The following is a 20,297-nucleotide window of genomic DNA, read 5'->3' on the forward strand; positions in this document are numbered from 1 at the left end:
AATCCCAGCTACACGGGAGGCTGAGGCACAAGAATTACTTGAACCTGGGAGGTGGAGGTTGCAGAAAGCTGAGATCATGCCACTGCACTCCATCCTGGGTGACAGAGTGAGACTCTGTCTCAAAAAAAACCAAAAAACAAAAAACAAAACACAAAAGCCTAGCTCAGGTCATATCTCCTCTGTATTTCTCTTCTCAATTACTCCTTCACTTATTTAGTATTTATAATATTGTATTTTTAGTTATTTATGTCCATGCATTTGTCTTTTGTAAACTAGATGATTAATAACATAAGTTCTGAAACTTAGAAGCCCAAGAACCACAAAACCAAGGCTAAATGACCTCCCAACCTGAATTTTTAGTGGCATTATGATTTCAAATATTCTCTAGTACTGTCCCTGGAAATGTTGAAATATTTCAAGAATTCCAATGTTTTTGAACTTTTGTCTGCTTCTCAGAATATCTCATATGTGGAAGTGACACAAAAATTTTATGTCTCAATTTTTGAGGTTGAAAACATGGCTGCTGTATTCCCTAGATGTGGTGATGGAGGGCAGTTGACATTGGAGAGAGAATAAAGAAGCAGAATGTTTGGTTGGGTAACTCATTGACTATAGGGGAAGAGGAAGAGTGTAAACTTTATTAATAGAATTACCCATGTTTTCAGCTTGGATGCTTGATGGAAAATGGGAAGAGAATTCTAAAATCAGAAAAAGGGGGAAAGGTTGAATGTGATCCATATTTTATAGACCTTCAATATTACATTGATAATATTTATTTAGTGCTCACTCTTCATCATGCACTGGGCTAAGGCAGTTGATACCAACATGAATAAGACATAGTACCTGCCATCGAAGTGTTCTGTCCAGAGGGGGAGATATTTAGAAAAACAAAAGATTGTAATTTAATATAATGTGCTAAGTACCATAATGAAAAGAGACTCGTGCAAGATATAGTGGTAGGTCAAAAAGAGGAATAATCTAGACCTCTTGGGAAGGTCATAGGAAATTTAAGAGAAGACACTTAAGAAGAGCTGGGAAGGATGATCAGGTGATTGGGGAGGGCATTCTTGATGTCAGAAATATCTTTTGAAAGGTAGAGATAGCACTCAGAGGACTGATAGGAAATGAAGCTGAGATCAGATCCTAGAGAACCTTAAAAGGCAAGCTAGTGAGGCTGGATTTTATTCTCCAGGGGAACGGGAGCCATTGAAGAGTTTTAAGCATGATAGTAAGGTGGGCAGATTTGCAGTTATAAAATGATCACTCAGGTAGCAGTGTGAAGGATGAATTAGATAGGGATGAGACAGAAGGCAGAGAGCATGGTTAGGAGGTTGCTGCAAGAGTTCACCAGAGAGATTAAGAAAGTTGGATCTGAGGGAGCTGCAGTAGTGAGAGAAGAGAAGAGAAGGCTGGAGAGATGTTACAGAAATAGAATGCATAAGACTTGGCAACTGACTGGATGGAAGGATGGGAAAGGAGTCCTGTGTAATTGGGCAGATGGTGATAATAATATCTAGAACCAAAAATACAGAAGTTGGTTTTGGACAAACTAATGTTCTCCATCAGATTGCTGTTTCCCTGAGAACAGGGACTATGTTTTATTCACTTTTACATTACCTGTACCTAGTACAGTACAGGGAATGCCTACTGATTAGAGTTTTGAGCATGTGGATTTAAAACATCTGAGGGATATCCAGGTAGACAAATCTAGTACTTAGCTTTGAAATTCAAGTGAGAGAGAGATGTGAGCTGGAGAGGCACATTTGGGAATCATCATATATAATGATGAGTGAGCTCACTGAGGGAGTAAGACCAAAGGATGGTTGGGAAGAAGACCTTGAGTAATAGCAATATTTAAGGGGCAGGAAAAAGAAGAGGAGCCATTTGCAAAAATGAGAACATGGTGTCATGGCGTCATGGAAGCCAAAGTGCAGAGAGTATCCAGAACATGGAAGAGGTAAACAGGATCAAAGGTCACTAAGAGGTCATAGCTCCCAGGAAGTATCAATGCAGTTAACTGGCTGGGCTCTGGCCTCAGAATAATAGATTGCCATTCTAGCAAACCCAGTCCACATAGATACAGTCTCAGGCCCACGGCCTCACTTTCTTCATTCAAGAAGCCATAGCATCAGAAGACTAAATCTGTCCTACTTTTCACACAGTGCTCTTGTAAGGGTTGAATGAGATAACATGGTAGCAGCTCATAAAATTTTTGGCTTCAGGACTACTTTATACTCTTAACTTATCAATAACACAAACAAGCTTTGGTTTGCATATATCTTTCAAGATTTTCCATATTATAAATTAAAATAAGAAATTTTAAAAATTCAACTCATTTAAAATTAGCAATAATAAACCATTCTATGTTAACATAAATATTTCATAAAGCATCACTATATTCTCAAAAACAACTTAGAGAAAAGAGTGGCATTGTTTTATAGTTTTGTAAATTTCTGGAATGCCTGGCTTAATAGAAACAGCACTTTCTCCTATCTGCATCTGCATTCACTCTGTTATGATATCACATGTCATGTAACCTCTAGAAAACCCTACTGTACTCTTATGAGAGAATAAAAGCCACAAAGGGCAAATAACAACTTGGTATTCTTATAAAAATTGTTTTATTCTTAAAGATCACCTGAAAACATCTCAGTGATGCTCAGATATTCCCAGACCACACTTTGAGAATTGCTGATGTATGTGAATTCACATTGGAAGCTAGGAAGTTCACAAAATGGTGTTTTGATCACCCTGAAAACCTATACCCTGGGAATCAAAAAGGAATCTCTCTCACGTGGCTACAGTTTGCCCCCAGAAGAACATTGTATATGAATAACATTGTTCCAAACAGGCCAAGATATAGTTTCTAGTCCAGATTTCTTACTTTCTCCTTCCTGGCAATTAAATGAAAAATGTAAATGAGAATGTGCTATAAAAAGGCAGGCTGTTAATCCAAACTGTAAGTTAAGATCTTGTTATTTCCAGGCCAACCACAAAGAAAATAACTCTCTCTCTCTAAATATATATATATATATCCTTGCACTCTCTCTCTCTCTATATATATATTATGTATATATATATATACAGTGGCAGCAGCAAAGAAATATTTTGTGCTAGAAAATATCTATTTAACACAAAAGAAAACCAAGAATCAGTAATGAAGGAATAAAGGAACAAAAAAATACATAAGGTATATGGAAAAATAAACAGCAAAAGCACAAATTAAATTCTACCTTGTCAGTAATTACTTAAATGTAAATGAACTAAACTTCAACAAAAAAGCAGAAGTTGGCAAAATGGATTTTAAAAATCCTTAATTCAATTATATGCTGTCTAGAGGAGACACACTTTAGATTGAAAGACACAAATAGGTTGAAAATAGAAAGGTAGGAAAAAATATAACATGCAAACAGTACCCAAAAGAGAGAGAAAGCATACAGAAAAGAAAGTAGTTAAACTGTCTTTATTTGCAGATGACATGATCTTGTATAAAAAAAATCCTAATGAATCCCACTAAAAATTATTAAAACTAATAAACAAGTTCAGCAATTTTTCTGGGTACAAGATCAATATACCAAAATAAATTGTATTTTTATACGCTAGCAATGGACAATCCAAAAATGAAATTAAGAAAGTAATTCCAAGCACAATAGAGTCAAAAAGAATAAAACATTTAGGACTAAATTTAATAAAATCAATGCAATATTTGTACACTGAGAAATGCAAAACATCATTGAAAAAAGTAATAGAAGTTTTAAATGAATGGAAAGATGTACTGTGCTCATGGATTGGAAGGCTAATATTAAGACAGTAATATTCCCAAAATTGATCTTCAGGTTCAGTGCAATCTCACTCAAAGTCCCAGCTGCCTTTAAAAAATATATATAGAGAGATAGACAAGCGAATTCCTCAACTTAATATGGAAGTTCAAGAGACCCAGAATAGTCAATGCAATCTTGAGAAATAAGAACAAAGTTGTAGGACTCATATGTCCTGATTTCAAAACTTACTATGAAGCTATAGTAATGAAGACAGTATGGTACTAAAATAAGGATAGACACATAGATCAATGGAATAGAATTCACAGTCCAAAAAAAAGTCCCTTACATTTATGGTCAATTGATTTTTGACATGGCTGAAAAGCCAGTTTGGTGGGGGAAATAATATTCTTTTTAACAAATATGCTGGGACAACTGGATATTCACATACAAAAGAATAAAGTTGGGTCCCTACCTCACACCATATAAAAGTTAATTAAAAATGGATCATACATCTAATGTTAGAGCTAAAAGTATAAAACTCTTAGAAGGAAACATATTTGTAATCTTTGTGATCTGAAATTAGGCGATTTGTTTTTAGATATGAAATCAAAAGTACAAGCAACAAAAGAAAAATAAATAAATTGGACTTTATCAAAGCTAAAAATGTTGGTGCTTAAAAGAACACTTTTAAAAAAGTAAAAAGTTGACTCACTAAATTTGCAAATTATATCTTTGATAAGGGACTTAGGTCTAGAATATATAAAGAACTCTTACAACTCAACAATAAAAAGACAATCTAATTAAATGAGCAAAGGATATAAACAGACATTTCTTCAAAGAAGATATGCAAAAGGCAATAAGCACATGAAAAGATACTCAATATCATTCACCACCAGAGAAATGTAAATCAAAACCACAATAGGATACTGTTTCATACCCATAGGATAGCTATAATTAGTGTTGGAAAGATGTGAAGAAATGGGAACCCACATATTACTGGTGCAGATGTTATATAGTACAATCACTTTGAAAATATAACAGATAGAATAGTAAAGAATAAAGGGATATGTAGAATAAAGAACTCTTCTTTCTGGCAGTTACTCAAAAAGCTAATCATAGAATTACTGTATGACCCAGCAATTCCACTTCTGGGCATATAGCAAAGGGAAATGAAAGCATGCATTCATACAAAAAACATACCTGAATGCTCATAGCAGCATTATTTATAATAGCCAAAATGTAGAAAGAGCCTGATTTTCCATTAACTGATATATAGATAAATAAAATATGACATATCCATACAATAGAATATTATTTGGCTATAAGGAAAACGAAGTACTGATACATACTACAATGTTAATCAACCTTGAAAACAGTATGATGCAAGTGAAAGAAGCCAGACACCAAAGGCCACTTATTGAATGTATTTATATAAAATGTCTAGAATAGGCAAATCCATAGAAACAGAGTAGATTAGTGGGTGCTAGGGCTGCAGTGGGTAATTACTGCAATGACTGCGATTTCTTTCTGTGGTGATAGAAATGTTATGGAATTAGATAGTGTGATGGTTGTTAAACTTTGTGAATATATGGAAAGTCACCAAACTGTACCATTTAAAAGGGTGAATTTTACTGTATGTGAATTTTATCTCAAGGAAGCCATTTTTTTTTTTAACGCTAGGTGTTTTTGCACTTATCAGCAGTGTTACTTTTGTCTTCTTTCAACCCATCCTCTATCTTTGTTGCCATAATCTATACAGTTCCCAGGAGTCTAGAAGTTTGCTTCCAAGGAGGCCAAATCTGAGTTCTTTCTAATTTGGACTGTGGATGAAGATGCCGGTGGAGGTGGAAATAGCTTTGGAGAAGGGATCAGAAGATGGAATTTACATTGTGATTCTCTCCTTGAGCTTTGGCAAGTCACCTTGTTTCTCTGAGCTTCAGGTTTCTGTTCTGAGAATAAAAATGACCCTGGCCCTATGCACCTTTCAGGGTTGTAAGTGAGAGCAGACACCCTGTGAGCGATCTACTTACTAATTAATCCTTACTAAACTGTAAGCACTACACAAATATTAGTCTTCATGATTAGGATTTCCATAGCTTGATGCCAGGGTTTAAGGATTATGAGGGGAGATATAACCATCATCCCAGGCCTCTTTAATCACAAAACCCTAAGGAAGAACTGCTGGATCTCACGTTTTACTATTGTTGCCCTGAGCTGCCTGGGAACAATGGTGATACTCTCTAGTGCCTGAGAGATGGCTAGTGTTTATTTAGATTACCCTTCTTTTAAGGATTTTCACTTATTCAACCCACTGCTTTGCTCTTTTTAATTTATTTTTGGTGTTTAAAAGCATTGTTTATGAAAGCAAGGCATTCTTGAGCTTTGGTCAAACGTTGATACGTGTGGATCATGGATTAAAGGTTTACCCAACAGAATGATTTCTGACTGTCTTCCTAGAAGGAACACAATGGGTAGCATAGATTTTAACGTCAGCCTGGGTTTAAATTCCAGTTCTACGACTTTCTAGCTATAAGACCTTGAGCAAATTTCATTATTTAACATCTGTGAGCCTCAGTTTCCTTATCTATAAAACAAGGATTTCCAACTTTATTGGATTTTTGTGAGGATGAAAAAAGACGATACTTAGCCCAGGGTGCAGAATGCAGTAAGAAGTTAATAAATCTAGCTGTTATTACTGGGCCTGGACAATGAGTGATCAAGGTCAGAGTCTCAGCTTAGGAAAGAGGGTGGCAGGGCTGGTTTTGGCAAACTGGAAGGAAGAGGATTAGACAGTTATCAATTGCCTACTTTGTGCCAAGTACTTTTCCATATGCTCTGTCCCTTGATCTTCACAACTCTGAAATACAGCTATTAATTCATATTTACATGTGACAAAACAGGGGCTCAGAGAGATTGAATAATTTGTGTAAAGTCACACACATTATTAGTTGTCCATTTGAGTCCAAGCCTGACTGATTCCCAAGTCCAGGGTCTTTCTTTTATTCTGTGTGACCCCAACCCTTTTATGTTGCCTTGCATGGTCCCCATAACTAAACTGGCCTGCCCTTTCCCAAGTACCTTCACCTGTCACATCTCTCTCCTCCTCTTGCCTCCACCCCCAACCCAGCCAACCTCTGGATGCATGCCTTGCTTTCAGGTGTTTCAGGCAGAGCAGGACTTGCATGTGATGGGATGCTGTAGAGCTGGCCAAGGGCTGAATGAAGCGTTGAACCAGATGAACAAAGGTCTCTCCAACCTTATTCATCTTTCAAGACTCCTATCAAATGCCTTCTCTGAGTCCTCCAGGGGGAATTAGTTCTTCTTTCCTTTGTTCTCCCATAGTATCTTATCTAGACCTCTGTTAATATATTTACCATTTTATTTATTTATTAATTTTTTGAGACAGAGTCTCACTCTAGTGGCCCAGGCTGGAGTGCAGTGGCTTAATCTTGGTTCACGGCAGCCTCGAACTTCCTGGCTCAGGTGATTCTCCCACCTCAGCCTCCCCAGTAGCTGGGATTACAGGCATGCACTACCATATCTGGCTTTTTTTTTCTTTTTCTTTTTTTTTTGTATGTTTAGTAGAGACAGGGTTTTGCTACTTGCCCAGGCTGGTCTCAAACTCCTGGACTCAAGCAATCCACCTACCTTGACCTCCCAGAGTGTTGGGATCAGAGGCATGAGCCACTGCACCCGGCCATAATATTTAAACCATCTGTTTATTTGTCTTTCAAGCTGAGTACAGTCTGTATCTTTCCCATCTCCTAATCTGCAGCCTCAATTAAGAATTATTTAATGGAGGCTAGATATGGTGACTCACACCTGTAACCAAAGCAGTTTGGGAGGCCAAGATGGGAGGATTGCTTGAGACCAGGAGTTCAAGGCTGCAGTGAGCTATGATCACATCACTGCACTCCCAGCCTGGGCAACAAAGTGAAACTCTGTCTCTAAAAAAAAAAAAAAAAAACGAGAATTATCTAATGGAGAGCTTCTAAACATTTTTCCAAAAAGTGAAAACAATCCAAGTGTTGATCAACTTATAAATAAATAAGTAAAATGTTGTCTATTGATACAATGGTGTACTGTTTGGTAATAAAAAGGAATGAATTACTGATAGATGCTACAACATGGATAATCCATGAAAACATTATGCTAAGTGCAAGAAGTCAATCAAGAAAAGGCCGCATATCATATGATTCCATTTACGTGAAATGTCCAGAACAGGCAAATCTATAGAGACAGTAAATAGTTTACTAGTTGCCTAGGGCTGAGGAGGTTGGGAAGAAATGGAGAGTGACTGATATGGGTACTGAGTTTTTATTAGGGGTGATGAGATTGTTCTAAAATTGATTGTGGTGATGGTTGCACAATTCTATGAATATACCATAAACCTTTGAATTGTACACTAAATAGGTGAATTGTCTAGTGTGTGAATTATATTCCAAAAATATGGTTTTATATATATCTTGTATATAAAATATATATAATTAATTACATGTAATATGTATTTTATATATAATAAACTGAGTAGAGTCTATATGTTTCCCATCTCTTAATCTACAGCCTCGATTAAGAATTATTTAATAGAGGCCAGATGCGATGGCTCATGCCCGTACCCAGACTTTGGGAGGCTGAGGCAGGCGGATCACCTGAGGTCAGGAGTTTGAGACAAGACAGGCTAACATGATGAAATCCCCGTCTCTACTAAAAGTACAAAAATTAGTTGGGTGTGGTGATGGGCGCCTATAATTCCAGCTACTTGGGAGGCTGAGGAAGGAGAATTGTTTGAGCCTGGGAGGCACAGGTTACAGTGAGCTGAGATCGTGCGACTGTACTCCAGCCTGGATGATAGAGTGAAACTCTGTCTCAAAAAAAAAAAAAAAAGATGTGGTGGCCTCCATTATTTTTATATATATATATATATATGTAATGTAACATATTAAATGGTCTCCATATATGTATAATATATAATATATAATGTATGTATATCTGTATACTATATATAAAATACATATTATATATTATATAAAAATAGTATTATGTTATAGTATATGTTATATATGTACTGTTTTATATATATATAAAACAGAATTCAACAGTATTATTGGAATATAATTCATATACTAGACTATATATATATATATACACACACACATATATATATAAAGCTAAATAAAGAAGAGAGAGAGCACATAGTTTATTCAGCAAAGGAAGGAAGTTCTTCATGGCTGGATCATTGAGCACAAGGAGAGGAGTCCGAGAAATGAAGCTGAGAGAAAGGAAGGGGCCGGGTCTCAAACGGCCTTGTTGAGCATGTTAAGGAGTTTTGATTGATTCCAATCCGAGGCCATGGAAAGATTTGCAAGCGTTTAAATAGAGGGATGACATACTCAGATGCACAGTTTAGAAAGATCTCTAGGGATGTGGGTGAAGGCAGGTCTGGGGAAAGTCAGCCTGGAGGCAGGGAGACAGACATAGGGGCCTTGTCACAGGCACCTAGGTGAAAGTCAACAGTGGAAGGGATCAGGGACAGTGTAAGTAGAAGCCATAGGTCTTGAGTGTGGTTGGCTGTAGGAGATGAGAGTTGATGAGGGGAATGAAAGCTGCGTTTCAGCAAGGAGGAGTGGTTTAAAGTGTGCAGTTTCAGGTAGAGCTTCGGCAGGCTAACTGGCAGTGGCACAGATGAATATGAATCTCAGGACAGAGAACTGTGTTCTTGGCAGTGAAGTGAAGTCCTTGACAAGTGAGACAGAATAGAGCCTTGGAGGAGAGTTGAGTAAGGTAAGGAGACAAGAAGGACTGGTCCTGTCTAAAGTGTTCCTATTGTTCTTCTCAAGATGGTTCTTTGAGGAGTTTGGTTTTGAAGGAATGGTTGGTTACAAAAATAATAATAATAATAATACAAATTAAAAAAATAAAGGGAAGGTCTTGGCTGATCTTTCCACTTTTTGTGGCTTACAGATTTCTTTCAAGTGTTGGCTCTGAATTTCATAACTTTTCTCTGGAGCCTGGGTTTCTTTCTTTCCCTTCCTTGAATCGTTTCTCTTTCTTTCTTTGCTTTCTTTTGTTCTCTTTGGTTTTTTAATTTAATCATTGACGATGGCTAGGACCCTCTTGTGGGGAAAGTCTTTTGGTATTTGATCTGAAGCAGAATTTTGGGATATCAAGTCCTGTGTTCTTCCAGGCAGGTTCCTGGAGTGCTCAGCTCAAGTGACTGCTGAAATGCTAGAAAGTTTTCTGCCTCATGGTTCATTAACCAGAAACATCCATTTTTGCCTATCTTCAGGAGCCTGTTACTTCACTCAGTGTAAAAGACTTTGAAGTTTAGAAGTGGTAGTACAATCCTTAACATAAGTCCTTTGAAAACCACTTTGGAAATCTGTTGGGCAGTATGCACTGCAGCTGAACACGTGCATTCCCTGTAACCCACCAAAGTCACTCCTAGGTATAGGCCCCACAGAAACCTGGACATATACTCATCAAAAGACAAGACTTGTAGTTGTGCTATGGATAATAACTATAAGCTGGAGACAACCCAAATACCTATTGATAGTTGAATGGAGGAATAGATTGTGGTCTCATCACACAATGGAATACTATACAACAATAAGAATGAACCATATACAACCACACACAAAAATATTGAGAGGTGACAACATGCTAGCAGCCCTCGCTCACTCTCCGTGCCTCCTTGGCCTCAGTGTCTACTCTGGTAGTGCTTGAGGAGCCCTTCAGCCTGCCGCTGCACTGTGGGAGCCCCTCTCTGGGCTGGCTGAGGCTGGAGCTGGCTCCCTCTGCTTGCGGAGAGGTGGGGAGGGAGAGGCGCCAGCAGGAACCGGGGCTGCGCACGGCACTCGCAGGCCAGTGCAAGTTCTGGGTGGGCACGGGCTCAGCAGGCCCCACACTCAGAGAGGCCAGCCTGTGCCACTGGCCCCAGGCAGTGAGGGGCTTAGCACCCAGGCCGGCAGCTGCAGAGGGTGTGCCAGGTCTCCCAGCACTACTAGCCTGCCTGCGCCGCACTTGAATTCTCACCGGGCCTCAACTACCTCCCTGCAGGGCAGCGCTCGGGAGCTGCAGCCTGCCATGCCCGAGTGCTCCACCATGCCTGAGTGCTCCCCCTTCTCCCCCCGGTTCCTGCACGGCCCCAGCCTCCCGGACCAGCGCCACCCCCTGCTCTGGGCACCCAGTCCCATCGACCCTGGCATGGCCCTGGTGCAGAATCCACTAGGTGAAGCCAGTTAGGCTCCTGAGTAGGGTGGGGCCTTGGAGAACTTTTATGTCTAGCTGGAAGATTGTATATGCACCAATCAGCACTCTGTGTCTAGCTAATCTGGTGGGGACCTGGAGAACTTTTATGTCTAGTTAGAGGATTGTAAGTGCACCAATCAGCACTCTGTGTCTAGCTAAAGGTTTGTAAATGCACCAATCAGGGCTCTGTGTCTAGCTAATCCAGTGGGGACTTGGAAACTTTTATGTCTGGCTAGAGGATTGTAAATGCACCAATCAGCACCCTGTCAAAACGGACCAATCACCTCTCTGTAAAATGGACCAATCAGCTCTCTGTAAAATGGACCAATCAGCTTTCTGTAAAATGGGCCAATCAGCAGGATGTGGGTGGGGCCAGATAAGGGAATAAAAGCAGGCTTCCCAAGCGAGCAGCAATAGGCTGCTCAGATTTCTTTCCATGCTGTGGGAACTTGTGTGTTTGTTCTTTGCAATAAGTCTTGTTGTTGCTATTTCTTTGCGTCTACTCTGCTTTGATGAGCTGTAACGCTCCACGCTGCTTTTATGAGCTGTAACACTCTCCGTGAAGGTCTGCTGCTTTACTCCTGAAGCCAGCAAGACCACAAACTCACTGGAAGAAACAAACAGCTCTGGACATACTGTTTTTAGAAGCTGTGACACTCACTGCGGAGGTCTGCAGCTTCACTCCTGAAGTCAGCAAGACCACAAACCCACCAGGAGGAGGAAACTGTGGGCACATCTGAACATTGGAAGGAACAAACTCCGGACACACCATCCTTAAGAACTGTAACACTCACAGTGAGGGTCAGCGGCTTCATTCTTGGAGTCAGCAAGACCAGGAACCCACCAATTCTGGACACAATATGGATGAATCTCAGACATGATGTTCAGCAAAAGAGGCCAGACATAAAAAGCACTTACTGTACAAATTTTATTTACATGAACAGGTGAAAGGGGTAGTGACTAGAAGTTGGTATTGGGGGGTTTTTCTGTGCTGGCCATGTTCTGTTTGAGTTCTGCTCACGTGAGTGTGGAGGTTCAGCAGGCTGTACTGTATACGTGCTTTTATAAAACGTGTATCGTACTTTAATAAAATCTTCTTTCTATTTTAATTTTTTTAGGTTCAGACTTTTGCTGTTACCTAACAAAGCCTATTGTTATGTTTTATCCAAAAGGTGTTACTATAGGTGTGGTTATAACAGTGCCAAATAATTCTGATTATCACTTTTTGGCACCAATATGTAATCCAGTGCTTACTCAGGACTGGTGGTGAAAGTGGACTGTCCCACGTGCAGGCAGGAGTGTGTTGTCTGTGGGGAATTTTTTTTTGGATGAAGTTTCATTCTGTTGCCTAAGCTGATGCGATCTCTGCTCGCTGCAACCTCCACCTCTTGGATTCAAGCGATTCTCGTGCCTCAGTCTCCCATGTAGTTGGGACTACACGCACTTGCCACCATGCCTGGCTAACTTTTTTTTTTTTTTTTTTTTTTTTGAGACAGTGTCTTGCTTTGCGGCCCAGGCTGGAGTGCAGTGGCGTGATCTTGGCTCACTGCAGCCTTCGCCTCCCAGGTTCAAGCCATTCTCCTGCCTCAGCTTCCTGAGTAGCTGGGACTACAGGCGCGTGCCACGTCGCCTGGCTAATTTTTTGTATTTTTAGTAGAGATGGGGTTTCACTATGTTGGCCAGGCTGGTCTTGAACTTCTGACCTCGTGATCCACCCGCCTCGGCCTTTGGAAGTGCTGGGGTTACAGGCATGAGCCACCGTGCCAAGCTGTGTGCAGGGAATTTAAAACAATAATAAAATGGACTAAGAGTGAGTTTGCTTTTTAATTGTTAGTATGCACTGGCAACTCTTAACAATATCGGTGATAAAATACACCCCTCTCCCCAGTAAATAATTTGCTAATCTAAGTTCTAAACAATTGCTGGGACTACTGTTGAGCTGAACTGGCTGTTCCCACTGCCCTGCCCTTAGCAGGCCAATGACAGGAGTAATAACTGTCATTATAGGTGTAGGTATTTGTAGGTATGTGCATTGTATCAGAGACTGAATTTGGTCCTTTTCGTACATAGGTTTTATTTTTCCTAAGATCTCTCTTTCTGTCATCCAGGCAGGTGTGCAGTGACACAATCATGGTTCACTACAGCCTTGCCTCCACCTCGCTGGGTTCAAGACATCCTTGCACTTCATCCTCCAGACTAGCTGGGACTACAGGCTCCCGCCACCAAGCCCAGCTGAGTTGTGTATTTTTTGTGGAGACGGGTTTCACCATGTTGCGCAGGCTGGTCTCAAACTCCTGGGCTCAGGAGATCACCTGCCTCTGCCTCCCAAAGTGCTGGGATTACAGGTGTGAGCCACTATGCCTGGGCAGTGTATAAATCTTACTTACACCTCAGAGCTGTATGCATTAGGTATTATCATTCCCATTTTACAGACGAGAAAACTGAGGGTTGTAGAAGTTAAGGGACTTGCTCAAATTCACTCAGCTAGTAAAGATAAGAGGGAGGGAGGATGTATCTAAGTCTCCTGAGTCAAAGCCCACTTTTCCACTGGGCTTTTCTGTCCCTGGGTACCAACTGCCACATGGAAGGCCCTTGATATGTATTCGCTGAATAAAAGGGTAAGTGGGTGAAGACTTGATCGTTTTTTAAATTAATTTACTTTTTTATTTTTTAAAATGTCAATTTGTATTTTAGATTTGGGGTACATGTGCAGGTTTGTTACATGCATATAACAAACTCATTAAAAGATAATACTTGTAGTTGCACTATTGATAATAACTATAAATTGGAGACAACCCAAATACCTATTGATAGTTGAATGGAGGAATAGATTGTGGTTTCGTCACACAATGGAATACCTCAATGTGTGATGGTGAGGTTTGGGAAACGATTGATCCCATCACCCAGGTACTGAGCATAGTACCCAATAGTTAGTATATCAACCCTTGGCCCCACTGTCTCCCTCCCTTTTTAGTAGTCCCTATGTCTATTGTTGATATCTCTATGTCCATGAGTGCCCCAGGTTTAGCTCCCACTTATAAGTAAGAGCATGTGGTATTTGATTTTCAATTCTTGTGTTAATTCGCTTAGGATAATGGTCTCCAACTGCATCCATGTTGCTGTAAAGGATATGACTTCATTCTTTTTGTGGCTGCATAGTATTCCTATGGTGCATATGTACCACATTTTTTTAAATCCAGGCCACCATTGATGGGCACCTGGTTGATTCCATGTTTTGGCTACTGTGAATATGGCTGCAATGAACATATGAGTATATGTGTCTTTTTGGTAGAACAATTTATTTTGTTTTGGGTATATACCTAGTAATAGGGTTGTGGGTTGAATGGTAATTCCGTTTTTAGCTCTTTGAGAAATCTCCAAACTGCTTTCCACAGTGGCTAAAATAATTTACACTCCCACCAACAATGTGTAAGCATTCTCGTTTCTCTGCAGCCTCACCAGCATCTTTTGTTTTTTGGCTTTTTGATAGTAACCATTCTGACTGGTGTGAGATGGTATCTCATTGTGGTACTGAGTTGCATTTCTCTAATGTTGATCATTATTTTATCTCAAGGAGGAGGTTTCACATGAATATAACTTCTTGCCTAAGTTGGTTTAGGTAAGAAGACTCTTCATGTGCCTCTTTCTTTCAAATTTTAAGGGTAAGTCTCTTGAAAAGTATAGTTATTTACCTGGTTATGTTTCATATATGTAATCTACATCTCATAAATATTTTAAGTAGTTTTTATGACTCTCATCTTACAGATGAGGGAACTTTGGCTTGAGCACTCAAGTAATGAAGCAATGGTCATGCAGCTAGTATGAGTGTAGGAATTAAGAGTGGTTACTGAAATGAACTTTGAGGTCTAGAAGACCAGCGTTGGCTTTACCTCTTAGCAATGTGACTTCAAAAACATTAGTGACAGTTTTTGAATCTCAGGTTTATAAATCAAACAGGACTTCTATAAAATAGGAATTATACTAATGTTTACCTAAGAGGCTGCAAACTCAAATGCCTGCAGGAGCCAGGAGTAGGGAGCTCTGCAGTGTTGGTTAATCACTTGGCTCTTGCCTGGTACAATACTGAGGGAGGCAGTGCTGGGAATGGAGGCTGGGTTGGACTTCACTTTTCAGGCCTGTGCTCATTCATTCCAGCATTCTCTCAGTCAGTATTTCTGGAGCACACAGGATGTTTAGCATGGGTCTAAGCTCTGGAAATGCAAATTTGAATAAGGCTTACACCCTTTCTGCTTTTGAGGGAAATAAACATGGAGACAACCAATGAAAACATAGATTATATCTTTAAGTTCTGGGAATCTCATCACAGCAATTCTAAGACTAAAGAGGCTGTGCTCTTGGAGCACATATTCTATTTTTTAGTAGGACAATACCAAAATGATTCCAGCCTGGCAAGGAACTCTGTTTCAGTAAAGCCCTGGAGAAAGTGCATTTTATAATATTCCTCTGGAATTCATTGGGCACTTACAGACACTCAAGGCTGGGAGTCAAGTCATTGAGTCAGTCAACAAACCTGTAGGCACAGTGCTGCTCACCCGCAGTAGGCTCTTTGGGCCTGATGAAACATGGGACAGCAATGAATGTGGGCCCAGTCCTGTCCTCTAGAAGTTCACAGCCTAAGATAGGCAAGCACATTCAGATAGACACCTACAGACCAGAATAATAACATCACCCAAGCAGCACACTCCTGGGTCTCTGCATACCACACAGTATCTCTCATACCTCCTAGATCCCCCTCATCCACCTATTTTTGTCTTTTCTGCCCAGCACTCACCTCTGCCCTCATTCACTCTCTTTCCTGGAAAACCCAGGCCAGGAGCTTTCTCCCCCACTGTTCAAAATGAACCTATGAACACATGTTCAATATGTTTATCTTTGGGCTTCCTGAACAAATACTTCAGTCTATTCGTGGACACACACCTCGTTCAGTTCTTACCACTGCAGGTCGCTGATGTGGGCCTCCAGCTGCTTGTTTATGTGTGTTCTTGGTTGTTTGAGGGTCACTTGTGTTTATCTGTGTGGGTGGGAGCAGAACAAGATATGTGAGTAGTTGTGAGTAAGATCCATCTTAGGCCAGACTTGGTGGCTCAGGCCTGTAATTGAAACACTTTGGGAGGCTGAGGTGGGAGGATCGACATGATGCTGGGAGTTGGAGATTCACCTGGGCAACATAGCAAGAGCCTGTCTCTAAATAAATAAATAAGTAAATAAATAAATAAATGAATGATTTATCTAGTTTCAGAAAGGACTCCAGTGGCCTATTTGGATAATAAAAAAATAAAGCAGTATAAGTTTAAAGTAGTGAGAAAAAAATAAGAAAATTAGAAGTCAGGGCTAAGCGGAACACGAGTCAGGCAAAAAGAAAACCTGCATTCCATAGTGACCTCTCACTCACTGGGTGAATAATGTGTGAGTATGAATGTGTGGGTTTTAAGCTAGGAGTATTCCAGATACTTGTACATCTATTTCTTGTCCTCCCAGGGTTGACTGAGTTCTCTGTCCCAGTTCCCCTCAGTCTTACTTGGTGGGGGACGAAGGGGGAGAGATTCATTGCTCTCCCATCCCAGCAATCTTATCGTCTCCTTCATCACTCCACAACTGTTCCTTTTTTCTGTTTTGGCTTTTTGTTCAGGTGTGTTTTGGGAGTCGTGACTGAAAGATTAGCCAGGGTAGAGGAGGGAGAAAACACTATCTCTCTTCTCATCTGCCCAGGAAGGCCTAAGGGAAGAGGAGGTGTTGCAGGAGATGGTGGGACAATGGAAGAAGGATGCTCGGCAGAAGGCAGGAGCAGAAGGTCACTCTAGTGACTTGGAAGAAGTGTTGGAGGTGAGCATGGGATAGGAAAGATCAAATCATTGGAGGAAAGATGAGAGAGACCTTTGGAACAGAGAAAAGCTCCAGGCCATATCCCGGAATGCCAGTAGGGAGCCTGAGGCGGGCTCCACAAGGAGGGCTGCTGGTGGGTGTGCCCTTGTTGGCTCCAGGGTGAGGACACCAAGGGAAGGCAGGGAGGATGAGCTCCATTCCACGAAGAATGAGGCCAGTGTCTTGGCTGAGACAGTGATGGGGTAGGCTGACCAGATTTGTATCAGAAATTACTTAAGCTAAGCAGAGCCAAACATCCAGATTCATGGGTGTGGTTATTCCTTAGCAGCCTGGAGACAGCCAGGGCCCTGGAAGATGAAGAGACCAGTTCTGAAGTCCTGGACTGTGTTATCTACAGAAAGGCGCCGTTGATTTCTTGAGGCTTTTGTGCAAAATAATACAATGAGGCCTCGACAGACCCTTGCGATTCCATCCATTAGTGTTGTTAACTAAACCCATTAGACTTGCATAGGGGCCTTTGACTTCCTGAAGAAAAGCCACCTTATTGTTGAAGGATAATGAGGCCCATGGCCCTACCTGCATTGAGATGGTCCAAAGGTGACCAAGAGTGAACAGAGTTGAGGGAAAGAGCCAATCCTTGCCCGTTCTCTCCCTTGTCTCTCTTTACTGGAAAAATACCATCTACTTTGTTACTGCGTTGCAGGAAACTCAGGACTTATTAGAGGGTCACCCATGAGTTTGGCTAGTTCACTGTAATAGCATAAGATACATCAAAGTTTAATTGCTTGAGAGAAAAGCATGTGTTCTGTGTGAGGCTGGAAAGGGTCATGGAAGGAGAATGAGATGGATTATGAGTTCATGCATGAGCATGGAAGCTGGAACCACTCCAGACCTTCTCATTCAAAGCTCCTACTATGTTCCCACCACCTGCCAAGCTCCCATACTTTTCCTGGATTTTTCCTCATGATCTGGAATGGGTCTACGGATGTTTATGGAAGCCTTTTGATCAAGTGTCGTGCCTTTTACAAGGGTGTAGCAACTGTTTCAGTTTCTAGTGTGACACACAAATTTTGTCACTGTTTTGGAATGTGCTTGGTGGGAGGTGGCAATCAGGTTATTGGATGATAGCTGATGCTTATGGATTGAAGGTTAGAGGAGAGTGACCTAGGTAGGAACTTTAGAGACAGAAAACCCTGTGTTTTTCTCTGCATGTAAGTTGTAACTGACTTCCAGGAGAGGGATTCCAGTGTTCTGGATCCTGATATATAAGAAGATATAAACATGAAGGAATAAAAATTTGGGTTATACCTCTTCAGTTTTCCTTTTTATTAAACCTCTATGTCTTGGAAGAAACACAGCAGATTCTCACACTCTGGAGATATCCATAATTAAGTTCTACATGTTGAGGATGAACAGTTCTTAATGGAATCTGTGATTTGAGGGCTCTGGGGTAGGGCTTGACACGTGAACGGAGGAGTGAGCTTCCAGGTGTTTTTCCTCACATGTGAAATTGCACTTGCCAGCATACTCCAAAGAGTTCTGGAAATTACCACGCTTTCCTCAATGTGACTGAGAAAAATTGATACGCTGGAAACAGGCATGCAGGGTAATTTGCAAAATCTCAGAATCAGGGAAGCTATAAACATGGGCATTTGCAGTCCTAAGTTGCAACATGTTTCTGACTCAGTCTCCTGCCAGTGTGGATTTGTACTTGCCCATGATTTGTTGTTTCTGGCTTACCCTGGGGCACTGGAGGGCTTGGAGACTTCTGCCAGAACACCTAGGATATGTAAAGAATTCCTGCCAGAAAACAATAAAAACACTACCAACCTAACACAAAGGGGCTATGCTTGCACTGTTTGAGAAAACACTACCTTCTTGGAGGACTCCACTGTCAGCTGGTAAAAGGCAAGATCAGTCCCTCTATGACCAGGTAGCTTCTGAGGGTTCCCATGATCTTGGGCTGTCCAGCCCTGACACCCAGACAGCTGTATGCAGTTGGTTATCAGGGGAATGTGTGAGAAAATATAGATGAATTACTAGTTTTCACTACTGGAAAACACCTGAACATCTATAACCAGTGAAATCTTGCTTCTTTATACACTATCTTAAAGATCATCATATGTAAATTATCTACCTAGTAGCTTTCAACAAATTTAAATGTTGAGCTGCTTAATAATAATCTCTGAATTTGCCCTTTCTCCTGCTTCTACAGAGAGCTCTTGCATGGTGGTAGAACCAAGGACAGCCTAGACCTTCTGATTGTCAACTCCTTGTTCCATTGGGTCCAAACCTACATGTCTGAACTCTCATCAAAGACTTGTCGAAGTTATTAATAACTGGGGAACATGTATTCAGTAATTACACGCATCAGGCTCCATGCTTTCTGTGCAGTATGTAAATTGATCCATTGTCATACTAATTATAAATGGCTAGTATTATTGCTGCTTTACAAATGAGGCTTATGACACACAGGGAGCTAAATAATTTGCCTAAGGTCACACCACTTGTAAATGGTGAAGCCAGGACTCAAGGCCAGGTCTGGCTACCCCTGAATTTGATACCTGTATCCTCTATATCTCTGTTTTCTCCCAGACCAAGGTCTCTGTACCTCTCTGCCAACAGAGAAAAGGGTTCATTCATTCATCAAATGTTTGTTGAGCATCTACTGTGACTCAGGCAATATCCTAGATCAAGGATTGTTAAACTTTTTCCATAAAGGACCAGAGAGCAAACATTTTAGGTTTCCTGGGTCATACGGTCAGTCACTGTGATTCAACTCTGCTGTTGTAGTATAAGATTGTGAAAGCAGCCATAGACAATATGTCAATGAATGAGCATGGTTGTGTTCCAATAAAATGTCACTTGCGAAAGCAGGCTGTGGGCTGGGTTTGGGCCAAGAGTTCTACCCCTGCTGTAGGCACTAGAGTTATAATAGCAAAAAAATAAAATAAAATAAAATAAAAACACAAAAATGCCTGCCTTTGTGGTTCTTCCATTCCAGAATGGGGAAGTAATTGTATTTCTGGCCCGTTTATCATGTAAAAATTGTCATAGGATCTTGGAGTTGCTGAGTGCCTAGAGGTGATCTATTCAGCATTTTCCTTCCAGGGCAGCTTTCCACTCAGAACTCTCTTGGCTGGTGAGGGTTCATTCTGTGTGCCCGGATCTAGTGTCACCTCACCTTCCAGGGGACCCATCCTTGTCACATAGTCCTTGCTTATCTGTCTTCCTGACAATTTAACTCACATCCTACTCTGTTTGGGCAGAGGGCCCCACATTTTAGCACATCATAATCACTTTTGGGGCTTGAAACACTTTGATGGGCTCCACTCTCGAGATTCTGATTCAATACGTCTGGAGTGAGGCCCAAGATTTTCCATTTCTGACAAATTCCCAGGTAATTCCAATGCTGCTGGTTCCTGGACCACACTTTGAGAACCA

The 20,297-nt window shown here is 40.8% G+C and overlaps 1 long non-coding RNA gene across 2 annotated transcripts; it reads left to right on the forward strand.

Moving 5' to 3' along the window:
• The first annotated feature begins 11,556 nt into the window (after positions 1-11,556).
• Positions 11,557-19,776, forward strand: LOC131383642 (uncharacterized). 2 transcript variants are annotated; one of them, XR_009213807.1, is made up of 3 exons: positions 11,557-11,953; positions 16,660-16,853; positions 19,069-19,776. It is a non-coding gene; the product is annotated as an uncharacterized LOC131383642 (long non-coding RNA). The 2 variants fall into 2 exon arrangements; XR_009213808.1 differs by having other exon boundaries at positions 11,557-11,804.
• The last annotated feature ends 521 nt before the right edge of the window (positions 19,777-20,297 follow it).

The sequence above is a fragment of the Hylobates moloch genome, unplaced genomic scaffold (genome assembly GCF_009828535.3).
Source record: "Hylobates moloch isolate HMO894 unplaced genomic scaffold, HMol_V3 SCAFFOLD_5, whole genome shotgun sequence".
NCBI classification, from domain to species: domain Eukaryota; kingdom Metazoa; phylum Chordata; class Mammalia; order Primates; family Hylobatidae; genus Hylobates; species Hylobates moloch.